The sequence below is a fragment of the Eurosta solidaginis genome, chromosome 4 (genome assembly GCF_040869045.1).
Source record: "Eurosta solidaginis isolate ZX-2024a chromosome 4, ASM4086904v1, whole genome shotgun sequence".
Lineage (NCBI taxonomy): Eukaryota > Metazoa > Arthropoda > Insecta > Diptera > Tephritidae > Eurosta > Eurosta solidaginis.
In genome coordinates, this window is record NC_090322.1 from 125,632,799 (window position 1) to 125,654,512 (window position 21,714).

Genomic DNA, 21,714 nt, shown 5'->3' on the forward strand with positions numbered 1-21,714 from the left:
TGCCCTATGCTCCGACTAGGAGCGATAAGTTGTGCTTCTGGATGGCTATGGTATTAGTTTTAACTTTTTCGATTGTCAACTAGATGTTCAATTCTATCTAGGAATACAACTAACTATATTTTTTAATGGCTATTTGTTGCTATAGTTTATTTCTTAGCTTTTCCTAAATTTTTATATTATGAGTGGTGAATCGCAGATTTTTTTCGTTTTTTTTTTTTGTGCAACCTAGTATTGTAGTTTAGAATCTGATTGTTAAATCCTATCCTATGTCCTACTGTTAGTTTTTTTCTATTTTGAATGTTCTTATACTCTTAAATTTTCTCTAAATTAGTTTCTTTTTTAAATTCACTTTTCTTTAAAAATTATCTCACTTAAAATTTTTTCTATTAAATTTCCTTTAAATTAATTTTCTTTTCTTATTTCTAAATTTCCGCTTAATTCATAGATTTTCCTATAAAATTACTTGTTTTAGATATTTTATACTATTAAATTTTCTTTAAATAAATTTTCTTTTCTTATTTTCACTTTTCTTTAAAAATTTTCACTTGATTCACAGGTTTTTCTTAAAACTCTAATTTCCTTACGCTCTAATCAGCAACATCCTCGTCTCCTGGGCAGGCGGCTAACTGATTTCCGATTAAACTCACAGTGGCTTGCAGCTGCTTGAGGTGTCTTTGCCACAACGATTTTATTGCGCGTTTTCACCCGATTATTACCGCTCGGGCGCCAGTTAGGATTTTACTACATTAAATCCTTAAAAAAATATTTTTTGTGGAGACGAAGTCCGACTTTATTCGCTCACTTTCAAATTAGAACTGATTTTACAATTATTCTTAATTCTACTTTACGGCTAATTCTACATTTGTATGTTTGTCAGGTCACGTTGCACCTGCATGTGCTGGGAATCTTTGCCGGGTTTGTTGTAGCAGCGTCATCATATTTTGGTAGCGCGTGTGGTGTCGTTTGCCCATGGGAGACAATCAGGTTAAATGTTCGCTTTGTCACTTGATATTGCTGTGATGCAATAATTTTGTTATTGCAACGTTTGTTGTGTTAACTTATATCCCATATAACCGATCGTTCAGATAGAAAGATATTTAGCCATTTCTCCCTTAATTTCCAATATTAAAACGTTAAACTTGGTGATATATATTCTAATATATCATAGAAGATTTCCTGAAAAAATCACTTTGATCGGAGCTATATGTATATAGTATATATCCAGGGCCGTAGAGAGAAAATCCGGGCCCGGGACTAAACAATTTACGGGCCCCCTATAAAAAATCCACTAACACATTTGATTAATTTGAATCAGGGATGCACCTTAACGTTAAGCTAATCGTTTATCAAAAAATTTGCACCGTTTCCGTTGAAACACCCCGAAATATTATCGATAAAGATATTATCAACATAAATTGTATCTCGTTTTTAACGTTAACGAAAAGCTTTCGTTAACGTTAAAAACGCAATGCTATAGCCATGGTGAAGCCGTAAGGTGGTAACAGCGAGCGGACATACACATAAACTCCATGTAATTTGTTTGTGTTCCAGGCTGAAAAAAATTCAGGAGTCAAAATTCAGAAAGTAATCAAACGGCAAAAAAACATAATTGATTTGATTACTTTCTGAATTTTGACTTCTGAAATTTGACTTCTGAAATTTGACTTCTTAATTTTGACTTCTGAATATTGATTTCTGAATTATTGTTTCTGAATTTTGTTTTTTTGAAAAAATGTGTTTCCGAATTTTTGTTTTCTGAATTTATGGGGGGAAACAGATATCGGACCTCAGCACCTATGGTGGCGTCTCTAGCTTGGAGTACGACGTTTCTTTCATTAATTGTAGTCAGTATTTTGAACCAAATTGAGGACAGCAAGATACATTCGAACTTGTCGATGTACTTGAGAATGCCGGTAATATCGCCATATGCTTGTACAGTCAAATTTAGATTAAGTAATGCGTTTAGTGCTTGTGTTAATCCTGGAACATGGTTTGCGAATGGTCTGATTCCCTCAATTCTAGCCGACCACCTAGTGTCTTAAAGACTGTGAAGAGAGCTCGGTACATTTTTTTGAGGATGTCCCATTGTTGTTGACTGCTGCTGAAAATAATAAAACATTTTTGTACAACTCCGAAGAAAGTAATTGCAGCCGTACAACATTCTGCAGCATCAACACCACATAAATTCAGACTGTGGGTTGCACAAGGCGAGTAATCAGCATTCGAGTTTTTGTCGAGAATGTGACGTAGTGCTCCTTTGTAAGCTCCTTTTATATTGGCACCGTTATCGTACCTTTGTGTTTTTGGTTACAATTCACGAAAGCCAAAAACTGTTTTGAATTGTAAAATTTTTTGCTTTGGAATTGAAATGGAGTTAGCGCAAAATGAACGTAGTCAACGTGACTAGCATCAGGCATAGCATCAACGATAATAGCAAAATACTTGGTTTTCTTGCGTTGATCTCTAATATAGTTTCCCTCACGTGCTTTGCACAAATTTCTATAAATTCGTTCTGATTGTCTGGGGAAAGATAGTGAACTTGTAAAAGTTTGTGCTGCTGTTGTGAAATCCTAACTTTCCCCAAATGATCTCTAAGTATCGGATCATAATGGCTTATGAGTTCTAAGATGCCCAAAAAATGTCCATTGTTTCGTTCATCAAGATATATACTTATACTTTATACTTTCGCCTCTGAAAACTAGGCCTCTTTCACCCAAAAATAAAATAGTGTCCAAAATTCTATATAAAATTTCTTTCCACTTTTGAGTTTCAGTGAATAGCTGTTTATTGATAAGTGTATCAATTGTAGCCTCCTTTTGAATTAGATTTTGTAAAGATCGCCATTGAATATAACATTTAATGTGATCTTGAATTTTTTCGTGTACTGGCAGTTTATCGCATAGCTTCTTCCCACCTGCAATTTCGAATATCCGCCAGGACAACAAATTTTAGGTCGATTTAAAGTATTGGTGCTTAACAGACGACATGGTAGGCAGTAAAAAGCATTGCTACTGGCACTCCACACCAACCAGTCACGCTCCACTTTGTCTCCATTTCGCAAGATTCTGTTTAACAACGAGGTATGAAATGCCTCGTTATGACAATTACGTGGAAAAATAACAAGACACTCTTGATGACCTCGACGAATTATTTCTTTGACTTCTTCGTTTAAATAATCTGGACTTTGGTACAGAGTTGGTGGTATTGTTGGAAGACTTTTTGAAGATGAACCTTCATCAGTGTCAGCACGAAATCTTTACGATTTCGGAATCATGTCAACATACATTTTTGTTTTAAGGACTGCGTTTGAAAAAATTGTCTGTCACTAAATACGAAAAACTTTCTAAATCAATAGTCCGATTTTAAAAGTAAATGTCATATTTGCATGTTTATTCAGTTGCAATTTTTATTATATGTTTAAACTTTTTCATTTATTTTTATTTTGTAAATTTTTTTAATTTTTCGGGCACCCCTTCCATTAACGATTGTATTGTACTATTTCCCACTTTTTGAGTTGCAGAACACCATTTCTTCCGAAAATATTCAGCGTTCCGGGCCGCTTTCTTTCTCACCTTGATTTCCCTTTTTACCAAAGCCCAGTATCTTTCGATTGGTCTCAGTTCTGGGCAGTTCGGCGGATTTGCATCTCTAGGCACTAAAATCACATTATTTTTTGAGTACCATTCCAAAGACAATTTGCTGTAACGGCATGAGGCTAGGTTCAGACGACAGAAGGCTGAAACCTTATGCTGTCTTAGGAAAGGTTTCAGCCTTTCTTCAAGTACTCTTTAAAATACTTTTGAGTGTGTATGCTTACCGTTATGACAAGAATTGCCTCTTTCGCCACAGCTACATATTGCCTGCCAAACCAGAAATTTTCGGGAAAATTTTGACTGTCTTTTTTTTGTTTTGTACTTTACATCCACATTACCCCGCGAGTCTGCAGTGTAAAATTCTTGGCCTGGAAGCTGCGAAAAAACGGTTAAAACATAAGTTTCGTGGTCCATAATACAGCAACTGAACTTTTTTTTAACTGAACAAATTTTTTATGAATTTTTTGGAACGTCGTTTTGCTTCAATGTTCTTCACAGCATTTCTGTCTGGAACTTTTTGAACTTTAAATGTCTTGAGACCAGTCTCCTTTTTAGCTTTGTCAACCAAAAACTCGGAACATTCCAGTTTCTGTGCCAATTTTCTGCCTAAAATACTGGGGTTTCTCCGTAAACTGGTTATAATTTTATTCCTCTTATTTTGGTCACTGATTCCTTCTTTTCTGCCAGAACCAGGCTTTCGAGTGACAGCCAACTCCTCTTTATAATTTTATTATTCTAATTTTGGTCACTGATTCCTTCTTTTCTGCCAGAACCAGGCTTTCGATTGACAGCCAACTCCTCTTTAAAGCTTTCTAAAACTCTTGACACAGCTTTTGGGCGCACTCCCTCGCAATGTTTTGGAAAGTCCACTGAGGAGGGTATTGATAAACTTGCACAATTTGTTCACGTACTTCCAATTCGTTTGCCATTTTTAATCGAATAAAAGTGTTTAGAGAAAATATTTGTGTGCAAAATATTTTTGACATTTATAACAAAGCATACCGCAAAAAAATAATTTAAATATATCAATTTGGAAGAGTTATTTGATTAAATAAAAGTGACAATTTTTCAAACGCAGACCTTATGTTTTTATTGTCTCCTCACTGTTCGAAGGTTTTGAGCCAGCTGCCAAATGAAATATTTGTTCTTAAATTTTAAGGAAAAGGATTTTTATACTCAGTTCAACAGAGCTTACAGAGTATATTAACTTTGATTGGATAACGGTTGGTTGTACAGGTATAAAGGAATCGAGATAGATATAGACTTCCATATATCAAAATCTTCAGGATCGAAAAAAAATTTGATTGAGCCATGTCCGTCTGTCCGCCCGTTAACACGATAACTTGAGTAAATTTTGAGGTATCTCGATGAAATTTGGTATGTAGGTTCCTGAGCACTCATCTCAGATCGCTGTTTAAAATGAACAATATCGGACTATAACCACGCCCACTTTTTCGATATCGAAAATTTCGAAAAACCGAAAAAGTGCGATAATTCATTACCAAAGACGGATAAAGCGATGGAACTTGGTAGATGAGTTGAACTTATGACGCAGAATAGAAAATCAGTAAAATTTTGGACAATGGGCATGGCACCGCCCACTTTTAAAAGAAGGTAATTTAAAAGTTTTGCAAGCTGTAATTTGGCATTCGTTGAAGATATCATTATGAAATTTGGCAGGAACATTACTACTATTATTATATGTATACTTAATAAAAATTATCAAAATCGGAGAACGACCACGCCCAATTTAAAAAAAAAAATTTTTTTTAAGTCAAATTTTAACAAAAAATTTAATATCTATACAGTATATAAGAAATTATGTCAGCATTCAACTCCAGTAATGATATTGTGCAACAAAATATAAAAATAAAAGAAAATTTGAAATTGGGCGTGGCTCCGCCCTTTTTCATTTAATTTGTTTAGGATACTTTTAATGCCATAAGTCGAACAAAAATTTACCAATCCTTGTGAAATTTGGTAGGGGCTTAGCTTCTGGGACGATAACTTTTTCCTGTGAAAAAGGGCGAAATCGGTTGAAGCCGCGTCCAGTTTTTATACACAGTCGAGCGTCTGTCCTTCCGCTCGGCCGTTAACACGATAACTTGAGCAAAAATTGATACATCTTTACTAAACTCAGTTCACGTACTTATCTGAAGTCACTTTGTATTGGTGTAAAAAATGGCCGAAATCCGACTATGGCCACGCCCACTTTTTCGATATCGAAAATTTCCAAAAACGAAAAAATGCCATAATTCTATATCAAATAGGAAAAAAGGATGAAACATGGTATTTGGATGGACGCAAAATATAACTTTAGATAAAAACTTTGTAAAATGGGTGTGACACCTACCATATTAAGTAGAATGAAATGAAAAAGTTCTGCAGGGCGAAATAAAAAACCCTTAAAATCTTGGCACTGTTCGTGGTATTATATATATAAATAAATTAGCGGTACCCAACAGATGATATTCTGGGTCACCCTGGTCCACATTTTGGTCGATATCTCGAAAACTCCTACACATATACAACTAAGGGCCACTCCCTTTTAGAACCCTCATTAACACCTTTCATTTGATACCCATATCGTACAAACACATTCTAGAGTCAACACTGGCCCACCTTTATGCCGATATATCGAAAAGGCGTCCACCTATAGAACTAAGCCCCACGCCCTTTTAAAATACTCATTAACACCTTTCATTTGATACCCATATCGTACAAACATATTCTAGACTCACACCTGGTCCACCTTTGTGGCGATATATCGAAAAGGCGACCACCTATAGAACTAAGGCCCACACCCTTTTAAAAAGACTCATTAACACCTTTCATTTGATACCCATATCGTACAAACATAGTCTAGAGTCACCCCTGTTCAACCTTAAGGCGATATCACGAAACGGCGTCCACCTTTGGAACTAAGGATCACCCCCTTTTAAAATACTCATTAACACCTTTCATTTGATACTCATATCGTACAAACAAATTCTAGAGTCACCCCTGGTCCACCTTTATGGCGATATCTCGAAAAGGCGTCCACCTATAGAACTAAGGCCCACTCCCTTTTAAAAGACTCATTAACACCTTTCATTTGATACCCATATCGTACAAACATAGTCTAGAGTCACCCCTGGTCAACCTTAAGGCGATATCACGAAAAGACGTCCACCTATAGAACTAAGGCCCACTCCCTTTGAAAATGCCCATTACCCCTTTCATTTGATACCCATATCGTACAAACAAATTCTAGAGTCACTCCTGGTCCACCTTTATGGCGATATCTCGAAACGGCGTCCACCTATGGAACTAAGGATCACCCCTTTTAAAATACTCATTAACACCTTGCATTTGATACCCATATCGTACAAACAAATTCTAGAGTCAACCCTGATCCACCTTTATGGCGATATCCCTAAATGGCGTCCACCTATAGAACTATGGCCCACTCCCTCATAAAATACTCTTTAAATTCATTTGACATAAACACATTCCAGGTTTACCCTCGGTTCATTTTCCTACATGTTATTTTCCCTTGTGTTGTCACCATAGCTCTCAACTGAGTATGTAATGTTCGGTTACACCCGAACTTAGCCTTCCTTACTTGTTCTAATTATTTTTCACACCTCACTATTATAATATTAAAACGAAATGCAGATATTCGTTGCTTTTGAAATTCGGCTTAAATATTGAACATGGAACAACTAAAACTCCTGAATTAAAAAAAAATGTCTTAGTACCTCTAAATCGCGGACCCTCTCAGAAACCCCGGGCCCGGGGGGAATCACCCCATTCCCCTCCCCTCTCGCCGGGCCTGTATATACCTATCCCATACAACCGATCGTTCAGATAGAAAAATTTTTCGCCATTTCTCCCTTATTTTCCAATATAAAAACGTGAAACTTGGTGATATATATTCAAATATATAATAGAAGATTTCCTGTAAAAATCATATCGATCGGAGCTATATATAATATATATCCCATACAACCGATCGTTCAGATAAGGGGTTTTTTGCCATTTTTATACCTTTCATGAACATGAAATGGTATATTAACTTTGGTCCGATGTTTGTAACGTTGAGAAATATAGAAGATAGACTCACCATTAAGTACACCGAATTGCTCAGGGCGACGAACTGAGTTGATATAGACATGTCCGTCTGTCGTCTGTCCGTCTGTCCTCCGTCCGTCCGTCTGTCTGTTTGAACGCAAACTAGTTCTCAAATTTTGAGATATCTCAACGAAATTTGGCACAAGAATGCATTTTTGTATTATATTAGACATTTTTCGGATCCGGTAGGATCGGACCACTATAACATATATCTCCCATACAACCGATAGTTCAGGTAACACGATTTTGGTCATTCTGCCGCAATTTAGAAAGCATAAATGTGAAACTCGGTGATATATATATTCTAATATATCATAGAAGATATCATGAAAAAATTACTTTGATCGGAGCTATATATAGTTATATCCCATACAACCGATCGTTCAGATAGAAAATTTTTTGGCCATTTCTCCCTTAATTTATAAAGTATAAACGTGAAACTCAGTGGTACATATTTTAATATATCATAGGTTTTCTGAAAAAATCAATTTGATTGGAGCTATATATAGTATTGTAACGAATTTGCTGCAAATCCTCTTATTTGCCCTTTTGCTAGGTTCGTATCGATAAACTGTTGAATAAATAACTCCAATATTGAATAACGGAAAAATGGACTTTATTAAAATACTTCACAATAACACTCAAACTGTGCAACGAATAGCTTAATAACCAAACTGATAGCTTAAATGAAACTGACTTTCAAAATAATACTGCTATTGCTCGCTAGATATCGTCGTAGTCTTAACTGATTGACAACTCAAATCAAACTGAATTACAGCGCCTCTACATCTGTCGCCTTTTATACTCTTTGATTTTAACATTCGCATCTTCTAGTCGCTTCGAGAATCTACAAGTCCAGCAGCTCTCAAACTTCTCAGCTGTAACTACAATTGCACAATTTTATACATCTTCTAGGCGCTTCCAGAATCTACTAGTCCAGTAGCTCTCAAACTTCTCAGCTGTAACTACAATTGCACAATTTTATAGTTTTTCTCATTTCATACTTATAGGAGTATCTCAGATATATGCATGTGTTTGCGCATTGACTCCCTGCTGCTCGTATTCGTACATGGTACATATGTGTATACCCAATTATTTATTCGTTTATGTAGATACATAATGATTGAATTATTGATGTGAATGTTTGTAGTTTACAGTCTCTCGCGCACACATAGGCGTATAAGTAAATGCATCTGTGTGTGACATCTCTCGGCTGCCTTATATATGTGTATACATGATTTGATTATTGACGTAAATATCGCTTAGCATGGCCTTACCATCGCCTTAGTGATGGTATAGCTTAGTGATGCTAATATCCGTTACACTGCCCTCCACCTAAGTCTGATCGTCCTGATCAGACAAATCTCTCGATCTAAACGCTGCTAATCTCTCCAAATGAACCACTTTCATTTTGGTTCGTGGTTTGCCAATGGTTTGTATGCGGTACACTACATCGTTGATCCGTTTTACAACTTTGTATGGGCCTTCCCAGTTACACTGCAATTTCGGGGACAAACCTTTTTCCCTTCCGAATTAATTGCCTTATCGTACCTCGCTTTCAGCTTGTCACTCATAATCTTTGCTCGTTGCCTTACCAGATCGTGAATCTCTCTCAGCTCTTCTTCCAAGACACCAGCGGATTTCTTGACATTCCTCTCCGGATCGGCATCTATCCCATACTTCAAATCATCTGGCAGTCGAAGGTCATTGCCAAAGATTACCTTTGCGGGAGTTTGGCCCGTTGTGTCATGTACTGCCGATCGGTAGGCCATCAAGAATAATGATATGTGTGTATCCCAGTCCTTATGGTACTTGTCTACTACTTTCCTTAAATGCTCCTCCAATGTTCTATAGAAGCGTTCCACCATACCATCGGACTGAGGATGCAATGCAGTTTTCCGTGTTTTTCGAATGCCCAACTTCTTGCACATTTCTTGGAACACAGCTGATTCAAAATTCCTACCTTGGTCAGAATGTAACTCCATTGGTACACCATACCTTGCAAGCCATTCGTTTTTAACCACTTCTGCTACTGTTTCTGCTTCTTGGTTTGGGATTGGGTATACCTCTGGCCATTTACTGAAATAATCCATAACCACCAGTACGTATTTGTTTCCGCGGTTGCTAGTAGAAAATGGACCTGCGACATCCATGGCGATCCTTTCAATTGAATGCCCCATAATCTCTATCTCACAAATTGGAAGAAGGTCAAACAATTTTACTGTCGGAGGACATGTGGATGGAAAGGAACGTTTACTGACTGTAGATACGGGTGCATCTCATTCCATCATTCGAGCGGATTTAGTCAACAAAAAGATAAGGCCATTGCTGGGAGCAAGATTACGTACAGCCACGGGAGAGGACACCCAGGTAATTGGAGAAGTAGAATGTGAAGTAGCAATTGGGAACGTCACGGTACTACACAATTTTATAGTGACAGGTATTGTTGATGAAATCATAATTGGAGTGGACTGCTTAATCAAACAAACCATCAAAATCGATATGCAAAGCAAGACGATGCGATATAAGAACATGGATGTGCCACTTAATTTCGGCTACGAGAGAGGCTACAGCAGTAAACGAGTGATGGTGGAAGAGAGTCAGCAAATACCACCAAAATCAGAAGCAGTCATCTGGGCAAAGATTGATGGAGATTGTGGGACAAACAAATTGTGGGTTGTCGAAGCAGCCAATAAATCAGCACTGAACATACTTGTAGGAAAAACCCTGGCTATGACAAAACAAGATGGACGTATTCCGGTAAGAGTACTCAATGAGTTCAAGTCACCATTTAATTTGACCAAAGGAGTTATTTTGGGAAGATGCCAAGAGGCCGAAGTAGTTATTAACTGTGAACAGCTCCAGGAACACGTTTCATCTAGTAATACTGATCTTTCAAATGACATCACGGCATGGACGCATGGGCTAGAGGAAGCCTATCAGAGTAAGGCAAAACAACTGCTCATAAAGTACGCGAACATATTTGACCAGGATGGTTCCAAACCAGGCCGCACCAATGTTGTGAAACATCAAATTGACACTGGAGATGCGAGGCCGATCCGTCAAGCTCCACGTAGTGTTCCACTGGCGAAGCGGGAAGTTGTGAGTCAAATCATACAAGAAATGAGCGACAGCGGCGTCATTGAACCATCAGCTAGTCCATGGAGCTCACCGGTAGTACTTGTAAAGAAGAAGGATGGAAAAATGAGGTTTTGCGTGGACTACCGGAAGTTGAATGACGTTACGAAAAAGAATAGCTACCCATTGCCAAGAATTGACGACACTCTGGAATCGCTATCTGGTACGAAATGGTTTTCCACAATGGACTTGAAAAGCGGCTACTGGCAAGTTGAGGTGAAGGAGGAAGATAAAGAGAAAACAGCCTTCAGTGTCGGTGATGGTCTTTGGCAATTTACAGTGATGCCTTTTGGACTTTGTAATGCACCAGCTACTTTTGAGATACTCATGGACCAGGTACTGAAAGGACTACATTGGAAAACATGCTTGGTGTACCTGGACGACATCATCGTATTGGGCAAGAATTTTGATGAACATCTTAAGAACTTGGAGGAAGTTTTCCAGGGTAGCTGGCGCTGGTCTGAAGTTAAGTCCCAAAAAGTGTACGCTGTTTAAAAAGGAAGTAAATTATTTGGGCCACAAGGTAACGACAGAAGGTATCTGTACAGCGAATGAAAAAATAGAGGCAGTAAAGGAATGGCCAAGACCACAGAATCTGCATGAATTGAGAAGTTTCCTTGGGCTGTGCACATATTACCGCCGATTTGTAGCAAATATTGCCAGCGTAGCCCATAGTCTCCACGAGCTAACAAGAAAAAATAAAGCTTTTGAATGGAAGAAGGAGCAAGAAGTAGGTTTCCAAACATTGAAAGAGCGTTTGTGCACTGCCCCAATGATGGCATATCCGATTCCAGGAGCAACGTTTATTCTAGATACAGATGCGAGCGGATATGCTATAGGAGGCGTTTTATCACAGCTGGTCGATGGACAAGAGAAGGTAGTTGCATATTACAGCCGATCAATTGGAAAACCAGGGAGAAACTATTGCGTTACACGAAGAGAGCTGTTGGCATTGGTAGAGTGCATTACACATTTCCACAAATACCTCTACGGCCAGCGATTCCGCGTCAGGACAGATCACGCAGTATTGAAATGGCTTCTGCAGTTCCGTAATCCGGAAGGACAATTGGCACGGTGGATCGAGCGACTACAAAGCTATGACTTTTCCATTGAGCATCGAAAAGGTAGTACCCATGGAAATGCTGATGCAATTTCACGAAGACCATGTAATCTGGAATGCAAGCACTGCTCAAAGGCCGAAGCTAAAGAAGACATTATAGATGTCCAGCTAATGACTATAACGTGTACGGATGAATGGGACAAGGACCAACTAAGAAAGTGTCAGCTAGAAGATACAGATCTGTCACATGTTATGCAAGGGCTCGAACGAAACGAAAGACCAAGCAGAGAGGAGATGTCAGCAGAGAGTCCCATTGCGAAGTCATATTGGGCACAGTGGAACAGTTTAGAATTGATATCCGGTTGCTTGCATCGATTATGGGAGAGTGAGGATAGTCAATGCAAGAAGAAACTGATAGTTGTTCCCAGGAAGAGGATTCCTGACGTGCTCAGCGAGCTGCACAATGTTCCAATCTTGGAATCACGAAGACACTCGAGAAAATTAAGCAGATATTCTATTGGGTTGGTTGCTGTCAGTCGGTCACCGAGTGGATTGCCAACTGCGAGGTATGCAACAGAGCGAAAGGGCCCAAAACCCGAAGTCATGGCCAGATGAAGCAGTATCTACAGTCAGTAAACATTCCTTTCCATCCACATGTCCTCCGACAGTAAGATTGTTTGACCTTCTTCCAATTTGTGAGATAGAGATTATGGGGCATTCAATTGAGGGAGCCAGCTGTCGCCCCTTGCGGCTGACTCGCATTAGTTTAACGATTGAGTGGACTTGGAGATTTGCTCATCTCCTTCAGCTCTGCGTTTACGGTCCCCACATTGTTGGAGCTATTGGGACCGCTGCTGCAATGTCGTGCAATATGACCTGGGTTGCCGCACTTGAAACATTTAATAACTTCAGCATTTTTCTGTTGTGATCCCTTCAGTGCTTCCAAAATTGTGTCTACCCAATCTGGTATTTCCACTTCCACACGATGAGCTTTGTATGCTGGTTTAATCAATAGTGAGGCCGTTTCCTGAGTCAATGCGTGTGATACCGTTTCAGCAAATGTCAGCTTTGGGTTTGCGTATGTAGCTCGCTTCGTTTCCACGTCCCGTATGCCATTTATAAAACCCTGGATTTTTTCCCTCAACATCCGAGGCAAACTCCTGCAAAGTCTCATTAGCTCTTTGGTGACGGTTCAATGGCAACTCAATTTGGAATATCTGTTTCCTATGCTCGCTTCCGTAACGTCTCATCAATGTTTCGTAGTTGTTCCGCTCGTACTCTGGGATGGTCTGTAAGATTTCCGCAGCTGGTCCTTATAAAGCTACGAACAATGCAGCAACTTTATCTTCAGCATTCCAGTTGTTCACTGTTGCGGTCTTCTCAAATTGTAGCTTAAAGACCTGGAAAGGAACAGAACCGTCAAAGGATGGTGTTTTTACCTTTGGATTACTAGTTGAAACTGCTGGGCGATTTAGGTGCAACTGCTCGATACGTCCTCTCAAAGGATCCACCTCGGCCTAGATTTTTTCTTCAAACTGTAAAATGTTTGTATCTTGCGCCTCCAACTTCGAGGAAATACGTCCTTCTTGCTCTTCCAGTTGAGCAGAGATCTGCGCTGAAATTTGAGCCGACATTTCGGATATCCGTGCCTCTTGTGCTTCCATCTTCGATATAATCCGTGTCGACATTTCTGACATACGCGTTTCTTGTGCTTCAATATTCGATGTTATTCGTGTCTCTTGGGATTCCATCTGTGATGACATATACGTTTTCTGTTCTTCTAGTTGAGATGACATATACGTTTTCTGTTCTTCTAGTTGGGATGACATTGTCGATGTTTGAGCAGATATTGCAGCCAAATTCATGTCCAAGTCTGTGCTCGTAACTGTCAGCGATGTTTCGTTTTTCTCTTCAATTTTTGTTGTTGTCTCGTCCCCATCAGGATAAAATACATACTCGTCGACATCAATTCCTTCTGCTTCCATTGCCTCTCGTAGCCGTGCCTGAAGTTCGAGCTTAACGCCGCTTGTATTCAATCCACGGCTCTCCAACTCCTTCTTCAGTTGCTGGATCTTCAATTCACTGAACTTTGCCATGTCCTTGTTGTCCTCCGGAATTTATTCAACAATTCCTCTTCTGACACCAATTTTAACGAATTTGCTGCAAATCCTCTTATTTGCCCTTTTGCTAGGTTCGTATCGCTAAACTGTTGAATAAATAACTCCAATATTGAATAATGGAAAAATGACCTTTATTAAAATACTTCACAATAACACTCAAACTGTGCAACGAATAGCTTAATAACCAAACTGATAGCTTAAATGAAACTGACTTTCAAAATACTACTGCTATTGCTCGCTAGATATCGTCGTAGTCGTAACTGCTTGACAACTCAAATCAAACTGAATTACAGCGCCTCTACATCTGTCGCCTTTTATACTCTTTGATTTTAACATTCGCATCTTCTAGTCGCTTCGAGAATCTACTAGTCCAGCAGCTCTCAAACTTCTCAGCTGTACCTACAATTGCACAATTTTATACATCTTCTAGGCGCTTCCAGAATCTACTAGTCCAGTAGCTCTCAAACTTCACAGCTGTAACTACAATTGCCAGGGCATTTTTTAAGGATTTTTCACTAGGTGGCCAATAGAAAAATATCTCCTCGAACACCCACTACTCTACCGACATACATGCGCGAGTCTGAAAACATTATATGTTGACTCGGAACCTACTGTAGTGTAAGAGAAACGCGTAGAACGGAAACCAGTTGAAAGGAAGAAGGACGAAAAGAGAAAGTCTTCCGAGTCTTCTTAATAGGAGATTTTATGAAATTTATACACGTGAACGAGGAAGATTGGTTTGGAGAAAATTAAAGCACTTATTCTACATGTAAAGTCCGTGTAGCAATTTTATGCATTTAATGCAAACGAATTTTTTTTTCGTAACGTCGATTTTGAAAAGACGCGTATTTTATTTGATATCTGAATCAACGCGACTTTTCAACATATGACATGTGCTGCCAACTACTGTACTCTGCTAGACATGACTGACCACACCGGTCAGCTTTTGAATATTGCCATTAAGAACATGATGGTAAATCATGATGTAAATAGCAGCCATGCCAGTCAGTTGCCCTACAAGAAACGCTGATAGTTTTACTAATACACTCACACTTCTAATTGACAATGCTGATCCTGCGATGACGTAAACATTGATACTCAAATTTATGTATGTTCCTTTGTTCGCTCACGCATGTCCGCATGTACCCAACGACAGCCTATAATCATGAAAAAGGACTCAAACTGGGAAAGCTTCGGACACCTGGTACAGAACAAAAGAACATACAGCAGATACCATTATGCATGTGAGACAGATACATAATTCTTAACGGAATTTTATGTATGCGAGAACAGTTTATCCGATTTAATCATGTTGTCACTACTGACTGTCATATGACAATCAAATGATTATCACGGTTGTTTTGTTATTTTTTAAATTCCGCTATTTTCAACCGACGAAAACCATATAAAAAATAAGTTTAAAAAATGAAAAAGAGAGCATTTCTAAGCTCTATGCTAAAAGAAAAAAAATCGAAAATAATATTAAAAAATACCAAAAGCTGTCGGAATGTGTGGGGCGCACTCAAAAAATTGATACGCGAAAAATAATAGTGGTTAGTGGTGATTCATTTTTAAATGTGTTTCCGCATGAGGAAAGCGCTCTTCTGTTGTTTTGTTATTTTCTGAATTTAAATTGAACATTCTGAACTCGAATTCTTATAAAACTATTTATTTTAAACAAATAAGAAATACGTATGCTTTTATCATGTACAAAATTAAAAACGTAATGAAATAAAGTAAATAGAAAGCAAAAAGCATTGTTTCATTTTTGGCGGAATATAACAATGGTCATTTATGATAGTTTAACAGTCAAACCTGATATCTACAGTAAACTATCATTTATGACATTTTTTGATAGTTAGAGTGTCAGCACTGATCCAGGAAAATGAATGAGAGTGAGCAGTACGGCTATATACTTAATCAGTAGGCCATGTTGGTGTATAAGAAGGAGACAAAAACTCACACGTACACAGTTGTTTACATCACATTTGCGCAAGTCCCCTTAAGTTTGTGATAGAAAGTTTGTATGAGGCGCTGATCGTTAGGTTGACATTGCTGACAATCAGATGATAGTCATATGATAGTCAGTATTCTTGTAGGGTGATTAATCAATGCTGTGGCAACCGTGGTTGTGACTCACTCATACCAAAACATTTGCAATAAAACAAGTAATCCCAGGAATACTTATTTTTCATACCCAACTTATTATATACTTGCCCAAAATTTTTTTATTATATGCTGACAAAAATCCTCGAGCACGTGCAGAATTTATATATGTCACGGAAGTCCTGAGTACCTATGTTCTTTTCCATATAAATCCTCATTGACAGTATATTTGATGATGTATCATTCATTCGTTGATAAATTTCTTCGATTAGCACCAAAAAACTTCATTAGAATTAGCAAGTTATATATTCTTTGACATTTTGGGGAAATCATGTACATATGTTCAGAAAATTTCTGACATTATTTCAGTTAGGTGTTGTTCACGCATTTTCGAAATTTATTTGTGGCCAGATTATGATTACTACGTGGCCACGGCGGACTACTACGTGGCCATTTGGCCACGTTCGTATTACTTAAAAAATGCCCTGACAATTGCACAATTTTATAGTTTTTCTCATTTCATACTTATAGGAGTATCTCAGATATATGCATGTGTTTGCGCATTGACTCTCTGCTGCTCGTATTCGTACATGGTACATATGTGTAGACGTAATTATTTATTCGTTTATGTAGATACATAATGATTGATTTATTGATGTGAATGTTTGTAGGTTACAGTCGCTCGCGCACACATAGGCGTATAAGTAAATGCATCTGTGTGTGACATCTCTCGGCTGCCTTATATACATATGTGTATACATGATTTGATTATTGTCGTAAATATCGCTTAGCATGGCCTTAGTATCGCCTTAGTGATGGTATAGCTTAGTGATGCTAATATCCGTGAGAGTATATATCCCATTCAACCGATCGTTCAGATAGAAAGATTTTTGGCAATTTCTCCCTTAATTTCCAATATAAAAACGTTAAACTTGGTGATATTTATTCTAATATATCATAGAAGATTTCATGTAAAAATCATTTCGATCGGAGTTATATATAATTTATATACCATACAATCGATCGTTCAGATAAGGGGGTTTTTTGCCATTTTTTATTTTATATTTATCTTAAAAATCGTTTAGGTATGTATATCTGTTCACTATATATTTCTTATCTTATACAGCCGATTATTTGGATATTATGAACGGGTTAAGGTTATTGTTCAACCCCATCCATTAAAGGTATGAGATCTTCGGCACAGCCGAAGGCAGTCCCGTCCTTACTTGTTTCTTTTAAAATTTTTCTTTTGACTTTTTGTTTTTTATTGGCAGTTCCTGATTTGCTATTCAATGTTTAAAAACTAAACAATGGCTTTTGATGTTGCTTATTTGCCATGACGTAGCAAATGCATAGCCGTATAATTTTTTGGTGTTTTGTGTAAAAATACTACACCAGTTTGCAAATACAATGTTGCTAGACCATTTGCACAAAATCCTGGACTGCCCTATTAAAGCCATTAAAAAAAAAAAAAAAATAAATGTAAGGCGCGATAACCTCCGAAGAGATCTAAGGCCGAGCTTCTCTTCCAATTTGCGTCGTGCTCCTCTTGATTTTTCCCTACAAATTGGCCGGACGGGACCTACATGTTTTTATGCCGACTCCGAACGGCATCTGCAAGGCAGATGAGTTTTCACTGAGAGCTTTTCATGGCAGAAATACAATCGGAGCGCTTGCCAGACACTGCCGAGGGGTGACCCCGCTTAGAAAAATTTTCTTCTAATTGAAAAATCTTATTTCTAAAATTTTGATGTTGCTTTGCCCGGGAGTTGAACCCAGGGAATACGGTGTGATAGGCGGAGCACGCTACCATCACACCACGGTGGCCACCAAATATTATTATTAAAGCCATTATTATTAAAGCCATTATCGTGAGAAAAATGTTCTCATGATTGAAAATAACCTTACAACGACCAAAATTCATTATGGCCTTCTTTACCCATTATAATAACCAAATTTTTTCAATTAACTTAACGATATGGCTACTTTTCAGTGTTTTGACAGGCTGTTCAATATGGCGGCGCCTATCTTCAGCGGGTGATAGAAAGAGAGACAGAATGAGACAGTGATAGTCAAATACAAATCAGGTGATCCAATCACTTTGGAATTTTGACGTTTATGCAGAAGATATCACACTTAGTCATCATTCACAATGGTTTTAACAGCCTTTTGACAGGAGTTCAATATGGCGGCAGATACGGTCGGTTATCTTCAGCTTGTGTATAAAGCGTGCAGAAGCTGAAGCGATGACCTTGCGGAACGCACGCTTGCCTTTGTGGACATCAATCGGGATGGGGAGAAAGCAAAAGATTGATTTGTGAAGGTTGTGTAGCCTTCCCAGTTAGATTTTTCTGAAATTAATAAAAGTCCGCTTTTCATAGGTGATAAAACTGTCAGGTCTCTGTATTGAAAAGAGTATGGACAGGTGGTCACATGCTAAAGTAAGAATCAGCTGCCATTCAACGCAGTTTGTGAGCCCTGACTGACAATTACCTGCGATGCTGGGGGCATCGCCGTTTATCGTGCAGAAAGTCGTATTGTCTATTTGCTCTACTAGCTGGCTGCCTCTGCTGTCTTATGGCAAGCTGTAATGCCAGAGGTCGTGGTGATCGTTGAAGGATAAGGCGGTTTTTGCACGGAGTAGCGTACTGATATCAGAGCTTTCTAAGGTTTTATACGTGCGACTGATGTTGAGTTGAAATAGACTATATTGCACGGTGTGATGGGTGATAAAGGCAAGGCCACCAACATTAAACCTTGTGCGATATTTCTTATGAATGTAGTAGCCATCGCAAGTTCGGAGGTTCGATCTGGCAGTTGTTAACCCGCTACAATTAAGTTGCAAAACTCTGAAGTGCAGGGGGGCAGCCGTCACTCTGGGAGTCAGAGATGGGTGAATACGCCTTGAAGGATATAGGCTTTGTCGAGTGTGCTGTCCGATTGCTGCTGGGATCTTTGGTGTCGATGGGGTGGTACTTGTGTTTTGGCAGCACGGTCAACGAATGCACCGGTCGGACGGTTACCATTTCCAGAGCATCCATGAATGTGGCATCGGCCGAGGCATGAACTGCATTGGACCGATGTCGCAATCATAAATATTCTTAGCTGGCACATGGAGCACATAGTGTGGGGGACTAGGAGTTGATGGATCCTTCTTACGCGAGTGCGTGTGCTACTGTCCATGCTACGTAGATTGTTGTGACCATCTTTTACACGTGACACACTGGAAAGAGTATGACCATCTTAGGTAAATCCTTTTCCGACATATGCAGCAGAACCACAGTCTGGGACCGGTGTTAGGCTCAATACCTTCCTGGAGCAGGAGGGTATGGAGCAGTCCATCTGCACGGAGTTTCCCCGAGGATGACAATTTGTAGGAAGGACAAATAAAAATAAATGTAAGGCGCGATAACCTCCGAAGAGATCTAAGGCCGAGCTTCTCTTCCAATTTGCGTCGTGCTCCTCTTGATTTTCCCCATAAATTGGCCGGACGGGACCTACATGTTTTATGCCGACTCCGAACGGCATCTGCAAGGCAGATGAGTTTTCACTGAGAGCTTTTCATGGCAGAAATACAATCGGAGCGCTTGCTAGACACTGCCGAGGGGCGACCCCGCATAGAAAAATTTTCTTCTAATTGAAAACCTTTATTTCTAAAATTTTGATGTTGCTTTGCCCGGGGGTTGAACCCAGGCATACGGTGTGGTTGGCGGAGCACGCTACCATCACACCACGGTGGCCGTTAGGTGTAGGAAGGACGCAACAAATTAAATGGAGTTACACTGAAATGACAGCCCTTGGTCGAGTAAATAAAGCCCGTGTCGCTCCGGTACATAGAACCGGCTGCCGTGGGAAACTACACTTGTCTTATCCACAATGGTTACGAGACATCCTTGTGTAAAACAAGAATTTTTACTTAGGCATTGTCACTATGTTTTTATAAGGTTGCCGCTTAATTGAAATACAAAAAAAATAAATATCGCAAGTCAATATGGATATTAAATTAAATGTATTTCTACTCTTACTTTGTATTTCGACTTAAATATTTATAAGTGGGTGCGGCAAAGGGATTAACTCAAGTTAGCACCGTCGTGTCCCACGAAGTGCAGCTTCAAGTGGTTCGCTGCATAAATATAAGAAAAAAACCCAGGATGTAAGAAAAATGTTGACAAAGAAATATCTTGGAAAACGCAACAAACAATTTATTTGAGGGTATGCACCTAAAAAGCCTGAAACAAATGCTGTCGGATGGATGATGTCTTATAAATGTCAAGACTGACATCGTGACCTATAATACGAAGTCAATAGGACCTTGTGACGTCACTTTAGTAACTACAATTCATATTCATGTTAAGGATTTTTATACAAATGGGGTCCCATCTTCCTCTACGCATTTTCCCCCAACTATCTGCATATATTCGTGTGATTCTTTGTTCCACTTCCAGGACGACATTGGGTCTTATCCACAAAAACGGGCGACTGCTCTGACTCGTGTTACTGAGTAATTACCGCTTGTTTGTTCATGTTACATATATGAAATACCCAGCTTTTCCTCGCAAACTCGAGTCTGAGCAATTTCTCGGGTTTCAAGCAAGTGGTCGGTTCTTTTTGCTGTTAATTCTGGCATCCAAACATGCAAAGGCGTCCACAGTTTCGAGCAGTGGCGTGGCTGCCAGGGTGGCAGGAGGGCAGAACTTACGTCGCATTTTTAAGGCCAATTATATAAATATCGTCACAATACGCCAGGATCTTTATGCTTTTTCAATATATTGCGTCATTGTGTTTAAGATCTGCAGAGGAAAATATGGCCTTGTGTGGTTTTCTCACTTGTTTTCACGTCGCTCGGAAAGGTCCTTGTCAATCCTTACGACACTGAAGACCTTGCTAAACATCATTTAGCAAAGACGTATACGTTTCGCAAGGAACTCAAATTCAGAGGTAGCAGCATACATATATCAACACTGTCCTAGCTTCTTAACTCCGTTAGCTTATATCAACACATAGGAATATGTTTAAGGTTTAGCCTAGCGCCTGTTATAGGACTTTCGGTCCAACAATCTTAATGCTTGGTCCCTCAGATGACTACAGCAAAAATAATTGCATAATGAACCTAAAAAAAAATAAGAAGTTCATTTATACTCAAACTTGGCTGTCTTTATTTTTTAACATAGAAAATATGCGGTAGGATAAAAATGTAGTTTAGTGTCTTTAAAAGTAGGGCGTTCTTGGAGTTTTGGTATAAGCTGGAAGTATATACATTGTTTAAAATCTTTTGTTTATTGTAATGGTTATTCATAACCAAAACATACATTTCGGTTACCATAATGGTTATATGTATATAGCCCAATAAAATTTTGGCTGTGATAATGGTTGTTTGTAATCAAAATAATTTTTTAGTCATATTTATTGGTTCTCGTGACCTGAATGAAATAGTTCTCTTTGTAATTATTTTTCACAACCAATATCTCGATATATCATTATTAATGGTTAAATAAGCCCTTTTATTCGTTTTTTTCATAACAGTTACGTCCCTGATATTCTCTTCTGAAGCTTTTGAAGCCCTCAAGTTGTTCTGCTAACGGAG

The 21,714-nt window shown here is 38.7% G+C and overlaps 1 protein-coding gene across 1 annotated transcript in view; it reads right to left on the reverse strand.

The window, feature by feature from the left end:
- The window catches only part of LOC137250284 (5-hydroxyisourate hydrolase), a 153,814-nt gene that overhangs the window by 131,793 nt on the left and 307 nt on the right, over positions 1-21,714 (reverse strand). The gene's annotated exons all lie outside the window — the stretch shown is intronic.